This window comes from Gopherus evgoodei, chromosome 4, assembly GCF_007399415.2.
Source record: "Gopherus evgoodei ecotype Sinaloan lineage chromosome 4, rGopEvg1_v1.p, whole genome shotgun sequence".
Taxonomy (NCBI): Eukaryota; Metazoa; Chordata; order Testudines; family Testudinidae; genus Gopherus; species Gopherus evgoodei.
Window position 1 is genome coordinate 136711518 of NC_044325.1, and position 19324 is coordinate 136730841.

Here is a 19324-nt window from a genome sequence, read left to right on the forward strand (position 1 = left end):
TCTTCCAGGAAAGACCAAAAGCAGCCCTATCCCTGGGCATGGTTAGCAGTGCAGGTGGGGCACACCTTGCTGGGACAGCCTTGTCTGGTGCTAGGAAGGGCAATGGCCTGTGACCCTGGGGGAGCAGAGCCGAATGTATGAGGGGCTCAGCTCTACAAAGGAGGGGGAACATTTTTTTTTACCTAAACCATTTTTTTGTCCATGTATCCGAACTGCCAGCAAACTGACAACTCTGTTACTCACCATCACGCTGTGTGACAGCTGTTTGTTGTTGTAAAGCACTTGCAGCATGTATCAAGGGGAGAGGGGCCATCCAGTAAGGAAGGATGGTCTAGCGGTTAGGGCACTAGCCTAGGACTTGGGAGACCTGCAGTCAATTCTCTGCTCTGCTACTACCTACCTGTATGACCTTGGGTAAGTCACTTTGCCTCAGTTCCCCATCTCTACAATGGCAATAATAGCCCAGCCCTGCCTTGCCTCTTGGCTGCTGTGAGGATAAGTAGATTAAAGATGGTGAAGGGCTTTGAGATCTACTGAGGAAAGGTGCTGCTGTTGTTATTCCTACTGCCTTTGAGGTCCAGCTCCACAAACACAACTCAACATTGGCCACAGACCTGCCGCTGGCTGGCTGGGCTCCTCTTCTCTCACCAGTGCCAGCCTGCTCCTCCAAAGCTGGCTCACTCCATCCCTCTCCCCTTTGCCCACCTCCAGCAGGTGGAGCTCGCCTTGGTCGGGCACAGCTAGGGTCACTTCTGAGATTCTTGGAAAGGCTTTCACAGCTGGAAGCAACAACTGGGAGCTTGGTGCAAGAATCCCCTGCTGCTGCATATCGCACACCCTTGGAGCACCTTGACCTCCAGCCGGTGCTAAATCTATTTCTGCATGGACAGCATGTGCACCCAGATGCTTGCCTTTCCAGGGCAGTCCCTGCACTGGTTGCAGCAGTTAAGTCACATAATCACAGATGCTGGTGTATGACGAGCTGTGCACAGCTTCCAGATGGACACGGGATTAGCATCTGTTCCCACCATGGCACTGAATGAATGAGCAGAGCTGAAGCGATGCTGGGCCTCTTGTGGGTGAAGGATATTGTGCCCTACCTCAGGCATTTGGAAAGCTCCTGGCAGTTGGGGTATCATCTTAGTATGTTTATGGAGTGTGGGGAGGAGGAGAGGGTTTGGGAGGAAATCAACGGGAGATTTGCCATTGAGCTAGTGGGGCCAGCAGGATTTCATCCTTTGTGTGCCAGAGGTAGATGGGAGCTTCCAATCAAGGCTCTCACAACAAAGACCAACCTCCAGCTTCCCAGCATGCCAATCCCCAGACTTCACACTGGACACCAACCAGCACATGGTGCCCCATGCGAGCCCTATGAAGTCCAAGGGGCTGCACCAAGGCACAGCCATGAGCACTTAACTCCTGGTCCTTTGGTGCCCAGCTGGGGAGAGGGAGGGGAGGCCGTGTCCTCTTGCTCCTCCGCTGCATTTGCCTGTGGTTCAGACAAGGCGAGCAAAGACAGAGTTAAAAAGTCCCACCACGCTGCCGATACTTGCCACAAGTTACAGAAGGTCCTTGGACCTCAGGAGCAGCTGGTGTGAAGCTGTAATTACCTTAATTAGCTCTGGGATTCTCTGCCATCCCAGTGCTCATTTCGTTTCTACAGTAACCGTGCTGAGAGGTGTGTGTGTCCCAGCAGGAGAAGTCCATTGCTCCTGCTTGGAAGAAAGGAGATCTAAGATTACCGAGGCACTGGCCAGTGATGCCAACCTCCCATTCCCACCAGTCGGCTTGCCCTTCAGCAGCGCTATGGGTGGGGGATGGGAAAAGGTGAGACTCCCAGTGGATCCCACCAACCGGAGACCTGGGTCCCTTCTGGAGAGCTACTCCCAGCTCTGCTGCTGACTGACTGTATGGCCTTGGGCAAGTTGCTTCACCTCTGTCCCAGTTTCCTCATCAGTTTTAAAGCAACCAGGCTAATCATCCTGCCCAGGGGCGTGCGGGGGGGAGTTAATTAATGTTTGCACCATGCTTTGGAAATGCAAAGTGGCTGGATGAATGAGCCCTATATATACAGGAGCCTCCTGGATGAGACGCTCCTTATGAAGCAGGGCTCATTTTGCAGGATCATCTGCAAACTGAACCTTTCCAAAAGCTCCTGGCACTGATGAGTTTGCCCCCAATCAGTGGGGCATTTCCAAGAGATGCCCCTGCCCTCACTCGCACTGCCTAGCACTTTACCCACTTGTCTTCGGTCACAGGGATTGCTCACGCCTAGTAAGATGCTGCTCAGAGCCATGGTGACCCCCATCTGAGGCTACTTGGCTGCAGGAAGAGGATGTCACAACAGCTTGTAGGAGTGCCGCCTGGAGCCAACTCTAGCCCGAGTGGCTGGCTATGGTCCCAGAAGCCTGCCATCCTGCTGCAGAGCTCATGCCCTGCTGCACAGATCAGGTGCCCTGATTTAGAGGTCACCCATGGGAGTGGAGCGGCGGGCAGACGGGGGTGTAACAGTAATCGCCTTATACAAGCAATAAGCCCATGCAAATACCTATGGGGCTAGAGCTCTGATGCTGGGGAGGAAGAAGGGCTGGCATGACAGTGGATGCCCAGTGGGAGCCCCAAGATTATCAGCTGTTGTAAAGGCTTTTAGCTTGACCAGTGGCCTCTGTTTCCATGAGCTCTTGCCCTGTGCATCCAGCATCTGATCCCTGCAGCAAGGGGCAAAGAAAGGCTGGTCCCCTCATTCGTTCACGGAAAAGGAGAGCACAAACCCCAACGAGGCCCGTGTGCACCTGGCTGCAGCCAGGACAGGAGGGCACCAGCAGGGTAGTCGTGTGGCCCACAGCATCTACCCCAGGAGAATGATTCTGGGATTGGAAACCGTGTTTTACAGTGATAGGTGCCGGGAGTTCAACCTATGGGGCTTAACAAAGAGCGGGTTAAAGGGTGACTGGATCACAGTCTGTAAGTACTTACATGGGCAATGGACATTTAATAACAGAGGGCTCCTTAACCTAGCAGCCAAAGGCTTAACAAGAGCCAGTGGCTGGAGGTTGAAGCTAGTCATGTTCTGACTGTAAATACGGTTCACATTTTTAACAGCAAGGATCCTCAGCCAGTGCAACCCTTCACAAGGGTCGCGGTGGATTAGTTGGGATGTTTTTTCTGGAAGAGCCGCTCTGGCTCAAAGTGGAATTAATTCAGGGCAGTCCTGGGGCTTGCCTGATACAGGAAGTCAGACTAGATGTTCCTTTCTGGTCTTATCTATGAATCGATTCATGTGATCTTCGCCAGAAATGTGCATGGAATGGAAGTTTGGCCCACTGGTTAGAAGAGGAGATGGTGAGTCTAGACTCCTGGCTCCAGGTGTGAGTGTGGGTAAATCCCCTCCCCGCTCTGTGCCTCAGTTTCCCCATCTGTGAACTTAAAGGAAGGCCCTAGAGAAGCACGGAGCATTTGGGAGAGGCCCTACTGCAGTTCACATGGGCTGCAGGAAATGCCATGGAAACCTGGCTCTGTTGCCGAGAAAGAGAGATTTAAAAAATAACCCAGGAGTCCAGTTCTTTAGATCCCACTGGATACAGCAGCAGCCAGCAACCAGAAGGGAGCACTCAGTCAGGGCCAGGCCTGTCCCAGAGCCATGTGACTGCATACGTAGCTAATTTACAGAGGAGACAGGTGTGTGTGAATAAAACAGTAGAGGCAGATGTCAGAGCTTGCTGCAGCCCAAAGGAGCCTCCTGTGTGATGGGCTGCATCTGCCACGCTGCCCTCCACGTGGTGGCTCGTTGGGCACGGAGGGGCGGGGGCAGTGGTGTGTTACATCTGGCAGAGGAGGCAGAGAGCTTTAGAGAGGGGAAAGATTCACCCCCTGCCACTGCCGTAAGTGTGGTCAGGGCAGTTACCCCAGCACGAATGGAAGGGGACCGGGGTGGCAGTGTGCCGGGGTGGGAGCTGTGCAGATGTAGCTCTGATCTTTGGCTAGCTTTGACCTAAATTCTCTGGACTGAGGCCTGTGTTTTAACTTCAAGATCATCCTTGCCCTCCACATTAACAAGTCAACAAGGACTCAAACTTTGATGCCCTATTCACAGGGAGTGTGAAGCAGTTGGGATCACTGCCTATAATTCTGATCTTCAGCATATGGTCTAGGTTAGGTTTCCTGCCACAGCATGGGGGGATGGACTTCATGACCTCTTCAGGTCTCCTCCGGCCCTACGTATCTATAATCCTGCGATCCTATGTTGGAAGTTTGTAAAAGTTCTGTTCATCCCTCCTTCCATTGCCTTTCATGTTCACATGCTGATTCCTGTCTGGGACCCCGAGGGGCCAAAATCTGGTGCAAACATCCCACCGTGAGGTTCCAGAAATAGGTTCCAGAGCAGATTGCTAATCCAGACACGCTTCTGGGAAGCATCTCAGCTTCTGCTGCTTATCAAAACCCAGCCTCCCAAGCTTCCAGGAGTTCCCCAGCTCTGATTCACAGCCAGTGTGGCCGGATTTCCCTCTCACGAACTCCAGTTTTACTTCATTGACTTCAGTGAAATGAGTCCTGACGTACAAGGAGGATCAGGTCCCAGATGGCTCTCTGGCAGGCATCTGAAACAGGCAGAATTAAAGAGCTAAGGCCCAGATTCCTAAAGGTTCTTAACTTTCATTCCTAAAACCCCTTGAGGATCTGGGCCTAAAAGCCCTCTACCCTCCTGCATGATAGCTAACATCAGTGCTTATTGTGGATTATAATGCCCAGGGATGGCTCTGAGCTGCAAAATTCACATATGGTTCCAGCTGTGGCATGTGGGGTTGTTTGGATCTGGCCTGTTATACAGAGAGTGTCCAGTTGGAAAATGTGGAGTCCAGGTTTGGGTTCTACAACTTTCGTGGCGTTCGGCCCATCTCTAGAATGACCCTGGTGTGAGTGCCCCCTCCCCGGAGTCTGGTCACCTTTCCTAGGCCTGTCCCCCAGCAGCCTTGAGCAGCTGCATAAAACCAAGCCATGGCCTCTGGGCTGGTCTGGCAACACTCTGCTAGCGAGGGAATTGGCGGGAATCACACATCCCTCTGGTCCCTCTCTGTCGGCCACCTTCCCAGCTCCCCCTTCTCCTGGCTCTGTGAGTGTAGCAGAGACAAAACGCAGCCAGTCACCCTATGCGTTCTGAGGGCTTGTTACCTCTGATGAAGCCGGTGGGGGTGTTTAGTCTGGGTCGCTCATAAAGAGCTGAACTGTGCCCTGGCCCCGCTGGGTGGGGGCTGCATGGCAGGGGCCCCGGATCGCACAGCAAGGCTGGGTTTGTTCTCGGCCTTGCATTCCTTCCTCCACTCCGATCTGTTCTGCGTTAGCCTCTGTGCAGTCCTGTGTGGAGCCAGTCAGCTGACGGCATCCACGGGGGGAGGAGGTTAACCTTACACACGTTGCTGGCTCTGGGGAAAGGTAAATAAACACCTGGTGCCACTCTGAACTGCGGAGGGGGCTTGGATAGAGGACGGGGAAGGGGAGGGGCTCTTTCCATTACCTCATTCAGGGAGTTCAATGTAATTAAAGCCAGTGGAGCGGAAAATCTGATAAGTTTCAAGTGACTTCTAACATGCTGTGGGGCCAACGTGCTGCCTGTACCCTATAAGTAATGAGGGGCCATTGGCAGGGAGAGGATGGACCCGGCTCTGAATCACTCTGGAAAATATAGAGTTCTGTGCTGAGAAATTTTGAGGCCAGTTTTCCCCCACACCCTTAAAGTCAATCTACAGCGGTGACGGGGGTCTTGTTGTTGTGGCACTGCTCAGAGATTGGGAAAGTCCCTGTATGCCTTAGTTCCTCCCTGCCTCCTGGGGGTTGTGCGTATAAATACATTCATGGGGGGTGCTCTTATACTGGGGGGGCATGCACAGAACTGGACCAAATTTGGGCTTCTGCCCCTTTTTTTGCTTCTTTATGATATTTACAAATGCCTTTGAAGGGTGGGATCCCGCCTCCCACTTCCCCCTCCCCCCCCAGCCCCAATAAAAAGTTTCTTCCTCAGAAACAGCATATCTCCATTGGATTTGTTGGAAGTCTCCTTGGAGAACTAGAGACCTGGACGGGAGCTTTCCTTGGTCCTTAACCGACCCATCGGGGGTATCGAATCTTTAACACGGAGCGTTTTCCTCCCAACCATAGTTGCTTGAGTTAAACAGGCACTAACAAAAGTAAACAAAACCCCCAAACAGTCGGAAGAAAAATCCTTTCTTTCTTTCCTCGACTGATCAGGTGATCTCAAAAATCCACAACTTTGCCAATCCTCTATAAAGTCTCCCTGAGAAAACGAGACCTGGCAAGACCTGAATTTTAAATGTTACAAGCAGAGTGTCTGTGCGGGAAAACACAGGAATTCTTTTGGTCTTCTGGATCCACTACAAAGCGAAGATGAGAATATCCAGAGTTATAAGGATTTTTTTTAAAAACCCAAGAGATTTGGAAGGGCTATCGACTCTCATGCTTCAGGGCATGAGGCAGCCTCTAAGTAATGGGGATCAGTAGGAAACATTCCCTCGGGGCAGCTTATCCCAGAGCTGCCTTCTGATGGGTTTCTTGCATCTTCCTATGAAGCAGCTGGTCCTGGACAGTATCTGGAGACAGGACCCTGGACTGGATAATGGATCTCAGGTCTGATCCAGTCTGGCAATTCATGTGCTCCTCTGCAAAGGGGAATCTTTAAATCTTCGGCTGGCTGAGTCCCTGGATTCCAGTGCCTTGCTGGACTGGGCTGGGTGCTGATATGCACAGAGAGAGAGGAAGTCAGCTGTGCAGTGAAAGTTACTCCAAGGGATGGGAAGTCTGCATTACCATATGTGTGGTCAAGTGAGGAAACCCCTAAGAGAGGATTTCCTCCTGAGAACCATCTGCTTGGCAACTGCTATTACAAAACTGGAGCGAACAGCGCCTGCCCATGGGAGAGGAGAGACGCAGAGTTGGACAGAAAGTTTGTCTTGAATATTCAGGACAAACTTTTCCTTCTTGTGCCTCGTCCCCAGGCAGGTCACAACATTCTCTGCTGACAGCGGATTATTCCATTCAGCAGAGTACTTGAGCACGCCTCCCTTTAAGCAGGTGATCGATCCTCCTTTGGATTTCTGTAGGACTATTCACCTGCTCAAAGTTAAGCAAGTGTTTAAGTACCTTGTTGAATTTGGGCAGAAGTAATTTCTGCCTGCGGTGGGCCTGATTCTCCCGTCTCATGCCCTGCGGCTGCCTCCTGGTTCCACAATCAGCATGGCGTGAATGTCAGCAGTTGGACCAGAGTTGGATCTATGCCTTTACTCCCGCTGGAGCTGAGACTGGAGACAGATCAGCGAGGCCAGCCAGAAGTGGTTTGCTTTACTTGGTTGGAGGCTAAGAGCACTTCTGTACAGGGGCCGGGAAGGGACAGATGAGTGTTTCCACAACATACTGCGAAAGAATTCACGGGGTGGCAAAACATAGTGCAGCCCTAAGAACCATTGGCTATGCCCCAGCCATCCTCCAGTGCCAGCATGGCTGGGGCAACTCGGGCCTGGCTCAGGTAGTGGGGCTTTGCAGTGGGGCTGCTCACCCCCCAGGCTAGGCTAACCTGGGTGCTCAGGCCTTGCATGCTGATCACCCCTGTTAATTGTGCAGTGAAAACATACCCCACGCTACAGCCCCTTTCCACTGCTCTGGCAGGTAAGGGGAACTTAAAACGGGTATGAATTACATTAAGACCTCTTGAGACTTAAGCAATGTCAAGCAGCCTCGTACAGCTGCAGTCCTTCAGTCCTATGCTTTGGTCAATAGCTCATGCGTTACAACTAAACGATCAGCCCTTCATTTGCACTCAGCACAATGGGGCCCTGATCCTGAGCGGGACCTCTGAGCACTAGCGTAATAGAAATAACAATGAACAAAATCATAAATGAGTCTTTTGTTACTCGAGTTGTTTTGATTGGATACAGAGGTCAGATGGCATGGATTCTGCTTCCTGAATGGAAGAGATCAGGTTTCCAGCATGGAAAGCAGGGGCATGGTCTCAGAAAAATTCAGGGGGTGGGGGGACAAAGTTGTGTCAGCCTCTAGAACATGGTATGTGATTATATTATGTCCTGCCCAGATGGGGCAGGGGGAATGGAAGGCATCACAGAGCATAAAGACCTCTGAAAACTTGGTGGTGGTGGGTGACTGACCCTTGCCCCATAGCAAACAACACTCCTGATGGGTATTTGTGATGATCGCAGATTTGAAATTCACCAGCAGCCCTGCCTGTCGCTTGGTTAGCTGGACCATTCCTGGGAAGAGCAAGAAAAGGTGCAAACACTGTCAGAGAAATAGTGTGCAAACAGTCGCAGAGACGCTTCTGCGGCGTACACACAGTTCTACACCTGACAGCCGAGGTTATAATTCATAATGAATCATTTCATCACAATATAATAGAGCACATAGAGCGATCTCCATCCTGCAGCTCCCCAGAGTCAATGCTGTATACAGCCCTATCTCACTTAGATGAGTGCCAGTTAACCAAGGGAAGAATACTGTCTATCAAATCTTATTATGTGCATTATTGTGGTGCTCAGAGGTCCCAACCCAGATCAGGGAGCCATTGCACTAGGCACAACACAAGCACATAATGAGAGATAAAGTGTTTATAATCAAAATAGACAAGACAGCCAGGAGAAGTGTACTTACTCCTGTTTTACAGATCAAGAGCTGAAAGATTAAGGCTGGGATTTGGTGTTAAATCCCATTGAATACCATAGGCTTCTTTCCAAATCCCAGCCTAACCAACTACTCAGGAATAAAGCAAGGAAGAGCTGGGAAATGAACCCCAGCATTTCCAGCCCATTGCCTTCCTCACAAGAGCAGCCTCTTCCTTTGAAAAGTCACTCAATTGAGCTGAAACCTCCTTTCTCACATTCCCCCATCCCATTTGTCTAAATCCTTGTTGAGTCTGACTGTGCCTAGCTACGAAGAGTCACTTGCCACCACTGAAATGCAGCCACCTCTGAGGTGGAACACAGCAGCTGTTTAACATTGCACAGCTACTCTCACCAACCATTTAGGAGTGGATAAGGCCTCGGAAGATGTACGTTCTCTTCCCAGCTCTGGCACTTTGCTGCTGTGTCACCTTGGGTACATTATTTCATTTTCCTGTGACTCCGTTTCCCCTCCCAACTTCAATCTGTTTAGATGGTAAGATCTTCAGGGCAGGGATTGTACCTGACCCTGAACTGGAACGTAATTTCTTGCTCGGCTGGGGCACTGGGCTGGATGTCAAAAGACCTGGATTCTATTCCCACCACTGCCACCAATCTGCTGGTGACCTTGGGCAAGTCATTTCATCTCCCTGTGCCTTTTTCCCATCTCTGATCCTTTGTCTGCCATGCCAGGTAAGATTGTAAAATCCTTTGAAGGAGGGACTATCTCACACTGTGTATGTACAGATGGGCCCCGGTCTCAGTTGGACCTGTTGCAGACACCACTAGAATGACTAAGTGAATAGTCGCATATCCAGTTGAAACTGTACAAGGGATTCAGGGAGGAGGAATAAGGGAAAGTTTGAAGTGGGATGGGAGCTGGTTCTTGAATAGAGGAGGAAGAGGCAATGCAGGGGATGGAAACTGAGTCAAATGAATCCAGAGCCTGGATTTTTTCCTTGCTTCCGATCTTCGTTGTAACATAATATCTCTCCTGGCGTAGCAGCCATTTGGAAGGAAACCATAAAAGCTTCAGGAAACAGGTATTAATTCACATCTAGGCAATAAAAATAAAGCAGCTCTTGGGGTCCTAGCGGGGTCCTCACAGGAGTGAAAGTGCTACGGGTGGCTTGTAACAAGATCTCTGCCTAGGAACCGGGCACCAGGCTTTAAGATGAAGCCAGACAAATGTTACATCAGATGGAAACCTGCGGGCTGAGCGTTTCACTTCTAAGCAGAGTGGGTTGGAAAACAGAATTTCTGTTCTGCAGGAAATGCCGACATTTTGGAATTTGATTTCCTTCCGAATTTACCTTGTGAAAAACTTCGCTTCAGAAAAATCAAATTGTTTTCTTCTCATCATGTCAAAACTTAATAATAAAATATCAAATACACGTCTATAATGGTAAATATATATCAATATAACATGCTTAAAATTATGGGCTTAATATCATATCAAAGGCAAACAAATGAAACACTAAAGCCGACACAAAATGTTGTGATCCTCTCAAAATGAAACCTGGGGGTCGAGACTGAATAGAACTGAGAAGTCAAATGATTTGGTTCGACTTTCTCCTGCTGAGAACTTTGCCAGAATCAACACATGCGATGAGACATTTGATTTTGACAAAACTGCCTTTTCTGACGGGAAACTGCTCCGTTGAAAGCCTTTCCACCAGCCATGCGTCTAAGCCTCCAGTCAGTAACGACAGGGAAGTTGTGTCTCATGGCTACTGGGGAGCCCCATTGGCAAAACGTCGGGACCAAAATCCCTGTTCGATGGATGTTCACAGAATAAACCCCACCTCCACAATCAGCACCAATCAAACCCCTTTGCTGGCAGGAAAGTGGAGGACTCCATAGAAGTAAGCCACTAAACAATTGTGTAGGCTCCAGGCAGCAAAAGGGGTATTTTCCCCAAAATGCAGTTCATCTTATTTAACATGGACTTTTGAACAAGGGTACTAGTAAGTCATGTGTTGGTATGTTTGTTGGCTCGTGGGAATAATGGGGGTGAGGGGACCCCCCAAAGATATTCTTGTTTAGCACTGCCAATGGGCTAGCACCACCTCTGTCTATGGTGACAAAATTCTCTTCTCCCTCCTAGAGCTGGGTCCCTTCAGGCACCCTGGTGTGGCCATCCCGTTGCCTATGCTGAACCTGCTTTGTGCATAAACAGAGACCTGCAGGCTCCCGGGCTGTGGCAATTGGGGGCCTTTCCCCAGCTGCTAAAGGTCACTAAAGAGAGGGGTCGTTTTTCATTTGCTGAACAAGAAACGCACTGAGACATGGCAATAAATGACACTCAAGCACATTTGGGCCTGGCGGAGGGATGGGGGAGAAGTATATGGACCTAGCTGAACCTCAGCTCCCAGCTTGAAATGAACTTCTAACCCTGCGGGAGTTCCACCATCACTCTTTATTGACTCCCAGACACGCTTCCTTCCTACAGATGGTCTACTGGAAAGCCGGGTCGGTCAGAGGCAGGGCTCCTGGGTTCTGTGCCTAGCACCGGGAGGGGAATACGGTCTAGTGACTAAAGCAGGAGCTTTCGGGTAAGGTTCTCTCCCTACCTTTGCCACTGATTCACTCTGACCTTGGGCAAGTCACTGTGCCTCAGTTTCCCACCTTTTTCTTTCACTAGGCCCATTTCACAGATGAGGAAACTGAGGCACAACAACTTTCCCCAGGCCACCATGACTCAGTGGCAAAGCCAGGAACAGAACCTGGCTCTCCTGACTCCCAGGCCTATCCACTGCTGCCCTAAGGCCCCTTTGTGCCCACAAAGCTGGTGTGATGTAGCTGCAGCGGGACAGGTATAACCCTACTGGAGGGGGACCTCAGGTCTGGGTGCAGAGCCAGCCCTTCCTGTTCTATGCTACCTCAACAGGAGCCCTGGCTGCAGGGCCTGGCCCAGCGGTGAGACAGAGATGGGATGGTGAAAAGAAGAGGAGTGGAGAGGACGTTATTACATCTTGGTGATCCTGTGGCCCTGCACAGCCTCCCAGGAAGCACTGAAGCAGGGGTACTCAGTGGAGAATACACAGTGTCCCCCACAGCCCACAAACTGCCGCCTCAGCACCTGGGCAAACTTGCCTGGACATGGTTTAGCCCCAAGACCATCCTCCTCTTCTCAGGAGCCAGAGCAACATGCCAGGCAAACCCCACGTTAAGGCCCGATTCTGCAAGGTGCTGAGCACTCCCCACCACTCCCTGGCAGGGAGCAGTCGGAGGAGGGAACACTGGCTATAAACAGCCCTGGAAAGCAGGCTGTGAATTCTTCTGACAGTGTGGCATCGGCGTAGGAGGCGCTTGCTCCTGGGAGGGACAGATGTCAAGAGAGCTCTCTCCCGGGAAAGCGGCTTACGAGGCAGGTCAGCTGCAGTGCAGTGTTGCTTCCTGTGCTAACTGACCCCAGTGTGACGGGAAGGGACACAGGTTCACAAGCCGCCCCCCCTCCCCACCCCCATTATTCAGCTGGTTGATAAGAGTTTCCAGGGGCTGATTTCTCCTAAGTGGCGACAGCGGCACAAGCTGCTGAGGAAAAATCCGCTGACTTGCTGCTTTTTAAAAATAACTCTGCCTTTGTCAGCAGGTCAGGGTTGCTCCACATTGAATAATCACAGCAGCTTGGCCCTCCCCTGCTCTGAGCAATTTGCACAAGGCTGCCACTCTCGTGAGGCCACACGAATCATCATGGTTAATGTTCCAGACAAGAGAGCTGGGGCGCTGCTCACAAGGGTTCGCTGTCCCCTGGGAATAGCCGCATCACCAGGTGGGCTCTGAGAACCAAATATCTCCTCGGGGACCCCTCCCTCTTCGCCCATCTAACTCTGGCAGGGTCATGGCCTCGTGGAGCTCTTAAGAGGTCTTGCCCGCAGTGCTCTCCCATGCTGGGATAGCACCAGCCTGGCAACCCCTTGCCAGGATCCCTGTGCTGAACCTTCAACTTTAAAGTATTCGCCCTCATCAACTCCCGAACACCTGAAGGGGCCTCAGGGCCGCATCACAGCATGTGAGATCATGCTGCCTTCAAAGACATCCTGCCACAGCCGTCACCTCGTCTAACCCCAAGGAAATCACATGCCTCATGCTCAGATCAGACTGTGGTAAGGTCAAACGCTGGAACTCGAGTGCTGTTGAGGCTGGAGGAAGTGAAACGTGTTTGGTAGTATCTGGTAGAACGTTTCCCAGCAGGGGGCGCTATATTGTGTTATGCATATAGGATAATGGCTGAAACTTTTTGAGAATTTTCAGGGGGTGCTTGCTGAGAGAGAGGACAGGGCATGTGGAGGATGGTATAAAGCCTGAATGTTGCACTGTCTTGGCTTTCTCTCATGCTTGAACCCTGAACACAGTGTCAAGCTCCCACAGGTACATGAAATCAGACACTAAGAATACTGCAAAAGAACAACTCCAAAACCAAAGAGTAACCCCGTGACTTACCAGATTCCTGTCCCCAGGCAGATAGACAGGAAAGGGGATGTGTTTAGCAACTGGGCATTCTGTCGCTCACAATGGGAAAACTACAGAATTGCAACAGGACTGGGTAAAAGGGAAAACAAAATGAGCTCACCACAAGCTGAAATGGGCAAAGGTTGCTGCATTCTCCAACAGCAGCGGAGTACGTCAGCAGCAGACCAGGAGCACCCAGGCAAAATCCTCAAAGCATTTGAAACCCACCAAAAATGTCATAGGTGAAAGGTATCTTTTCAACAAGCATAATCAAGGATTCAGAAAAACAATAGATCAGTATAGTGCCAAATTGCACAAAATGGCTGATGCAAGCAATTATCAAAACTTAAAAGGTGAACTAATTTGTGAGAGATTAGCGGTCGGGACGAAAGATGCAGGAACTCGAATGAGAAGGGCAAGAGATCCCGCACTACTCTAGCAAGAGCTATAGACAAGTGCACCGTAGTGGACAGCTTCACTCCCCAATGCAGAGCATAAGTGGAGTAAACACAGAGCTAATTCATAAAAACACAAGAATGGCCCTACTAGGTCAGACCAAGATCCATCTAGCCCAGTGTTCTGTCTTCTGACAGTGGCCAGTGCCAGGTGCCCCAGAGGAATGAACAGAACAGGGAATCATCAAGTGACCATCTCCTGTTGCTCATTCCCAGCTTCTGGCAAACAGAGGCTAGGGACACCATCCTTCCCCATCCTGGCTATCCTCCATGAATTTAGCTCTTTTTTGAACTCTGTTATGGTCTTCGCCTTCACAGCATCCTCTGGCAAGGAGTTCCACAGGTTGACTCTGCGTTGTGTGAAGAAATACTTCCTTTTATTTGTTTTAAACCTGCTGCTTATTAATTTCTTTTGGTGACCCCTAGTTCTTGTGTTACAAGAAGGAGTAAATAACACGTCCTTATCCTCTTTCTCTGCACCAGTCGTGATTTTATAGACCTCAATCATATCTCCCCTTAGCTGTCTCTTTTCCAAGCTGAAAATCTCACCTCATACGGAAACCGTTCCATACCCCTAATCATTTTTGTTGCCCTTTACTGAACCTTTTCCAATTCCAATATATCTTTTTTGAGATGCGGTGACCACATCTGCACACCGTATTTAAGATGTGGGCATTCCATGGATTTATATAGAGGCAACATGCAAGGGAAAAGCATGAAAATACAAGGAAAAATACACCAAAATTTGTGCAAAACCAGTGCTGTAACCAGGGGCAGCTGCCCAGGGTGCAAAGCTACCAAGGCAGAAAAAGGGGGCAGGGTGGGAGGTGCACATGGGATCACACCCCCGCCCAGATTTCTGTCTTCCATTTAGAACAGAGAAAACAGGCATCCGCTCTCAGGAGCCGGTGGATTGGAGGCTGGTGGGAGCTGCCTGGTCCACTAGGGCCCCTGGCTCTCTGCACTGTGGGAGTCAGGGTGCTGTCTGGCTGCCCGGCAGCCATCCCTGCCCTGCTCCCCAAGACAGGCCACCTCTGCATGGCCAGGCACTCCCCAGGCAGGGCGGCCAGCACTGCTCCAAGCTGTGCCCCTGACGTTCTCTTGCCTTTCCCCCAAAGGAGCCTGGCGCTGGCCAGCGACATTCCCTGGAGCCAGACCCTGCCCACAGAGCCCGCTTTCCATTAGATGCTCCCTGAGGCGCTCTAATATATTTAATAAAGATATATTAGAACTGGAGAAGGTACAGAGCTGGATAACAGAACTGATTAGGGGTATGGAACAGTTTCGGCATGAGGAGAGATTAAAAAGACTGGGACTTTTCAGCTTGGAAAAGAGATGACTAAGGGGAGATATGACTGAGGTCTATAAAGTCATAACTGGTGTGGAGAAAGTAAATAAGGAGTGTTATTTGTTGTAGGAGCAGCAGTGATCTGTATTGGTTGTGTGGTCACACTCCACCTCAGGCAGTGTCCATGCACTGGGTGGAGTGTATGCTTTGTAGTGATCTGTATGCTCTGTATAACTTCTATGCTCAAAAGGTCTGTTACCCTTCTTCTCTCCCCCCCCCCCCCCACTTTGTCTCCTCTCCCTCTTTGAATACCTGTGAAATGGCTTTCATCCTTCCCCCTCCTCCCTGAATGCTTGTGGGATGAATGGGCTGGTTGAGCAGCTGGAAGATCAGAAGAGTTCCCAGGTAGACAAGGTGTCTGGCACTCTGATTAGGCAGCGATCACACACCCAATGAATGGACACTGCATGGACACTGCCCAAGGTGGAGTTTGACCAACCAGACACGGCCAAGTCATCTCTAGTCGCAGGCCATGAGGAGCAGGTCCTTAAAAGGGGAAGGGGGCCATGTGCTCAGCAGTGCACTCACAAGATTGTACCTCCTGTAAAGGCTCTTCACCCGGACCGCCTGGCCAGTGGTTCACCACGTTGGGAAGACTTACCTTCATCGCACCATCCATCGCTGCGCTGTGGAACACTTACCTTGAAGGATCCTGACATCTCCAGTGCTGTGCGTGTCCTGGGAGCGTGAGTATGCGAGTGTGAGTGTAAACCCTCCTCTCCCCTTTCTTTTGAGCCTAGCTATCAGTATAATAAACGTGCTGCTTTCTGCCAGACTCTGGTAAGTCATTAGTCCTCCCTACGCTTACTAGCTGACCCAATTTTGGGTAACATTATTTACTCCTTCTCATAACACAAGAACCAGGGGTCACCCAATGAAATTAATAGGCAGCAGGTTTAACACAAACGGAAAGAAATGTTTCTTCACACAACGTACAGTCAACCTGTGAAACTCCTTGCCAGGGGATTTTGTGATGGCCAAAACTATAACTGAGTTAAAAAAAAAAGAATTAGCCAAATTCCTAGAGGATAGGTCCATTAATGGCTATTACTCAAGATGGTCAGGGATGCAACACCATGCTCTGGATGTCCCAAGCCTCTGTTTACCAGAAGCTGGGAGTGGATGATAGGTGACAGAACACTCAGTGATTGCCCTGTTCTGTTCATTCCTTCTGAAGCATATGGCATTGGCCACTGTGGGAAGACAGGATACTGGGCTGGATGGACCTTTGGTCTGACCCAGTATGGCCGTTCTTATGTACCATACATGGAACATGGACTGACCTAAAGGCTATGACTTGACCCTGATAAGGTCCTAGCAATACAGCAGATGCCCACACCTAAAGATATTCAATCAGTTCAGAGTCTATTAGGACTTCTAAACTACCTGATAACATTTCTTCCAGGCTTCTCAGAAGAGTGTAAACCCCTGAGGTGATAAAGATACAGTCTGGACCTGGCTAGCTCAATCTGATAAAGCCATCACATGCATCAACCATCCCAGCTGTGCCATTTAATGGTTGAACACTGAGGGCATCATGCATCTGGTACCAGCAGTTGGTCATACCCCTGGCCATGCCGAGCATTCAGTCCAGACGCCAGGCATGCCATGGTGAAGAGAACAGATAGACGTGTGTGCATCTCTCCGAGCCATTATGGACGCGAGATCTCTTTGAGGGAAAGCTGCAGAAACCTGTAGCAAAGCTCCTGACAAAGCATGAAAGAGACTACAGCAGAGCAGGCCTCACTCTGGTCTGATTTATGCCACTGAGCCGCTAGTGACTTTAGTGAAGTTACTCCATCTTTACCTTAGCATGAGAGCAGAATCAGGTGGCTTGTGTCTTCCACCCCTTCAGCAAGCACCAGGCAAGATTCCATCCTCAGCCAGCTCTGGGAGCCCTGGCTGGATCCCATCTCACATAGCCAGACCTGAGATGGAGTGTAGAGACCCTAGCAGCAACAGCCACTGAGGGGTTAATGGACAGAGTAGCTACCTCCCCATCTGTGGCTAATTGTTTGACTAGCAACAGTTGGGATAAAAGGCCCCAACACAGGCTAAGGAGAGCTCTCTCCTGGCTACAAAAAGGGAGGAAGTGGTGCAAGGAGCTGGAATCTCCCAGGATGGACTTGGAGGCAGATGAAGGTAGGAAGTGGATGGGGAAGCAGCAGTGAGCCTGAGGGAACAGACTTAGCTGTTTAGTGTGGAGTCCCTGGCCTGGAGCCCAAAGGGGATGGAAAGCCCTCCTGAGGCAAGGGGGCAAGGAGCCCAGTGTGGGCTGAAGACCTGCCATAAAGCCCTTGGGCTGTGGGGTTTTTTCTGGGGTCTGTGTGTGGAGGGCTGAGTGGTGAGGAAGAGCAAACCACCGCAGGCTTGGAGTGGCTGTGGATGGATAGTACCAGAGTCTGAGGCTGATATGCAGTACCCAGCAATGAGGGGTGCACCAGCTGGCAAGTGACCCTTCTACAGGACCCTGATGGGGGTCCCTTGCTACCCCACCCCCTCAGCCAGCCAGCAGCCTGGACCCTGATGGGATCCCATGCTAACCCCCACCCCGGCCAGCCAGCACCTGGGGACCCTGATGGGATCCCATGCTAACCCCCTTCCCCCCCCCCCGCCCCAGCCAGCCAGCACCCAGGGACCCTGACGGGATCTCATGCTAACACCCCCACCTGCCCCTGCAGCCATCCAGCACTCGGGGACCCTGACAGGATCCCACTCTAACACCCCCTGCCCCCAGCCAGCCAGCACCCGGGAACCCTGATGGGATCCCATGCTAACCCTCCCTTCCCCCAGCCAGCATCTTGAGACCCTGAAGGGATCCCATACTAACACCCCACCCCAGCCCCAGCCAGCCAGGTCCTGTTCACCCTGCCTTCCCCTTCAGACAACAGTGGATGACATATCTGCATGTTAACTGAATCTAAGCCAAGTTTTTTGACCCCCAGTCCAGGGCCCTAAGCACTGGGCCATGCTGCCTCCCATAAATAATATCAGGGCGCAGTGTGGGGTGAGACCATTGCAAAGAATTTTGAAACATTCGTGTTTTCCTGCATTTTTGTTGCACCTTTGCAATTGCTCCTGGTTTGGTGAAAATTCCACCTCAAGCCAGGCCTGTTTCAGTGAAAATGAGACCGTTTTGCACGTTTTCACAGACCAACGAGTGTGGTGGGGGAAACTTGACCTGCCACCCCTCAACAGTGGCATTGTAGGGGCGAGAAAGGAGGATGTTGTACATGGGAAGAAATGCAGTGAGCAATTGTGTAGAGTGCTCATGGCAGAGGAGACGGGGATGAACTCCAGGGCTCTCTGAAGTGGTGGGCTAAGAAGGGATGTGTAACATAAAAGGTTTCATGCGGTGAGATGGGCACTCAGGGAGCAGGCTGAAAGGGGGTGGTGAGTGCTTTGCCTTTCATGCTTGAAGGCACTGAGGCCATTTACCGGCCTTTACTAAATGATTTAAGATCAGCAGTACAGTCAGGCACCGGGCCCTGAACTGCAATGACACTCTGTACGTGTAGAAAAAAATCAAGGGCTCAGTGCGGTCATCTCCCTGGAAAGGGTTTTAAAAACCCCCAGGTCCCAACAGGTGTTCAAGGCAGACTCTGTCCTGGCAAGTTGGGGGTCAGCTCTGTCCCTGCTGGATCTTCTTTCCCACCTCCTAGTTCTTGGGGTGCTGCTAACTGAGGGGAAGCTGCAGGGAATTGACCTTGCCTCCTTCCCCATTGCTCTGGGGACAGATGCCTGTGGGGTATTGTCTAGCTCACAAATAGTGTTACTCCAACCTTGGTGAAGAGCAGGGAATGGAGAGCTCTGTAGCTTGGGACGGGGCATTTGAAGAGCAGGTGAACACCCCTCTGGCAAGTCCAGGCACCATAATCCTCCTCAGCAAGGGGACATCTATCTAGGGATCTTACCTGGCCCCATCACTGAAGCAAACGAGCACCTCGCAGATGCTGAAGACCTGAGCTTGTGAGGTGGGGGCAGTATATTTAGCCCCATTTTACAGCCAGGGGAATAGAGGCTTGCTCAATACACACATGGAATCAGTGGCACGACCAAGCTAGAGCTCAGACTTTCTCTGATTGACCATCACCACAGGCTCCTTCCACAGCTGCCTGTGTGTGTGTGGAGAGGGGTTCTGTCTCAGAGACTAGACTGGGATGGGGCTGCTCCTCTTGTCAGCTTTTGGGGACCATTTAGGAGAAAATGGGCAGTTTCTTCCCTCACCCATGTCAACCAGTGAAAGTGGCCACTCCAGTTTGAATCCTTCCTGTTGTCTGTTTCCTGTGGATTCTCATTGCTTTTGGAAAGCTCAGAGAATGGGCAGGGGGTCATTTCTCTCTGTGGGGCCTGTAAGTTACCAGCTTGTTGTTTATTGCCTAAGAGTC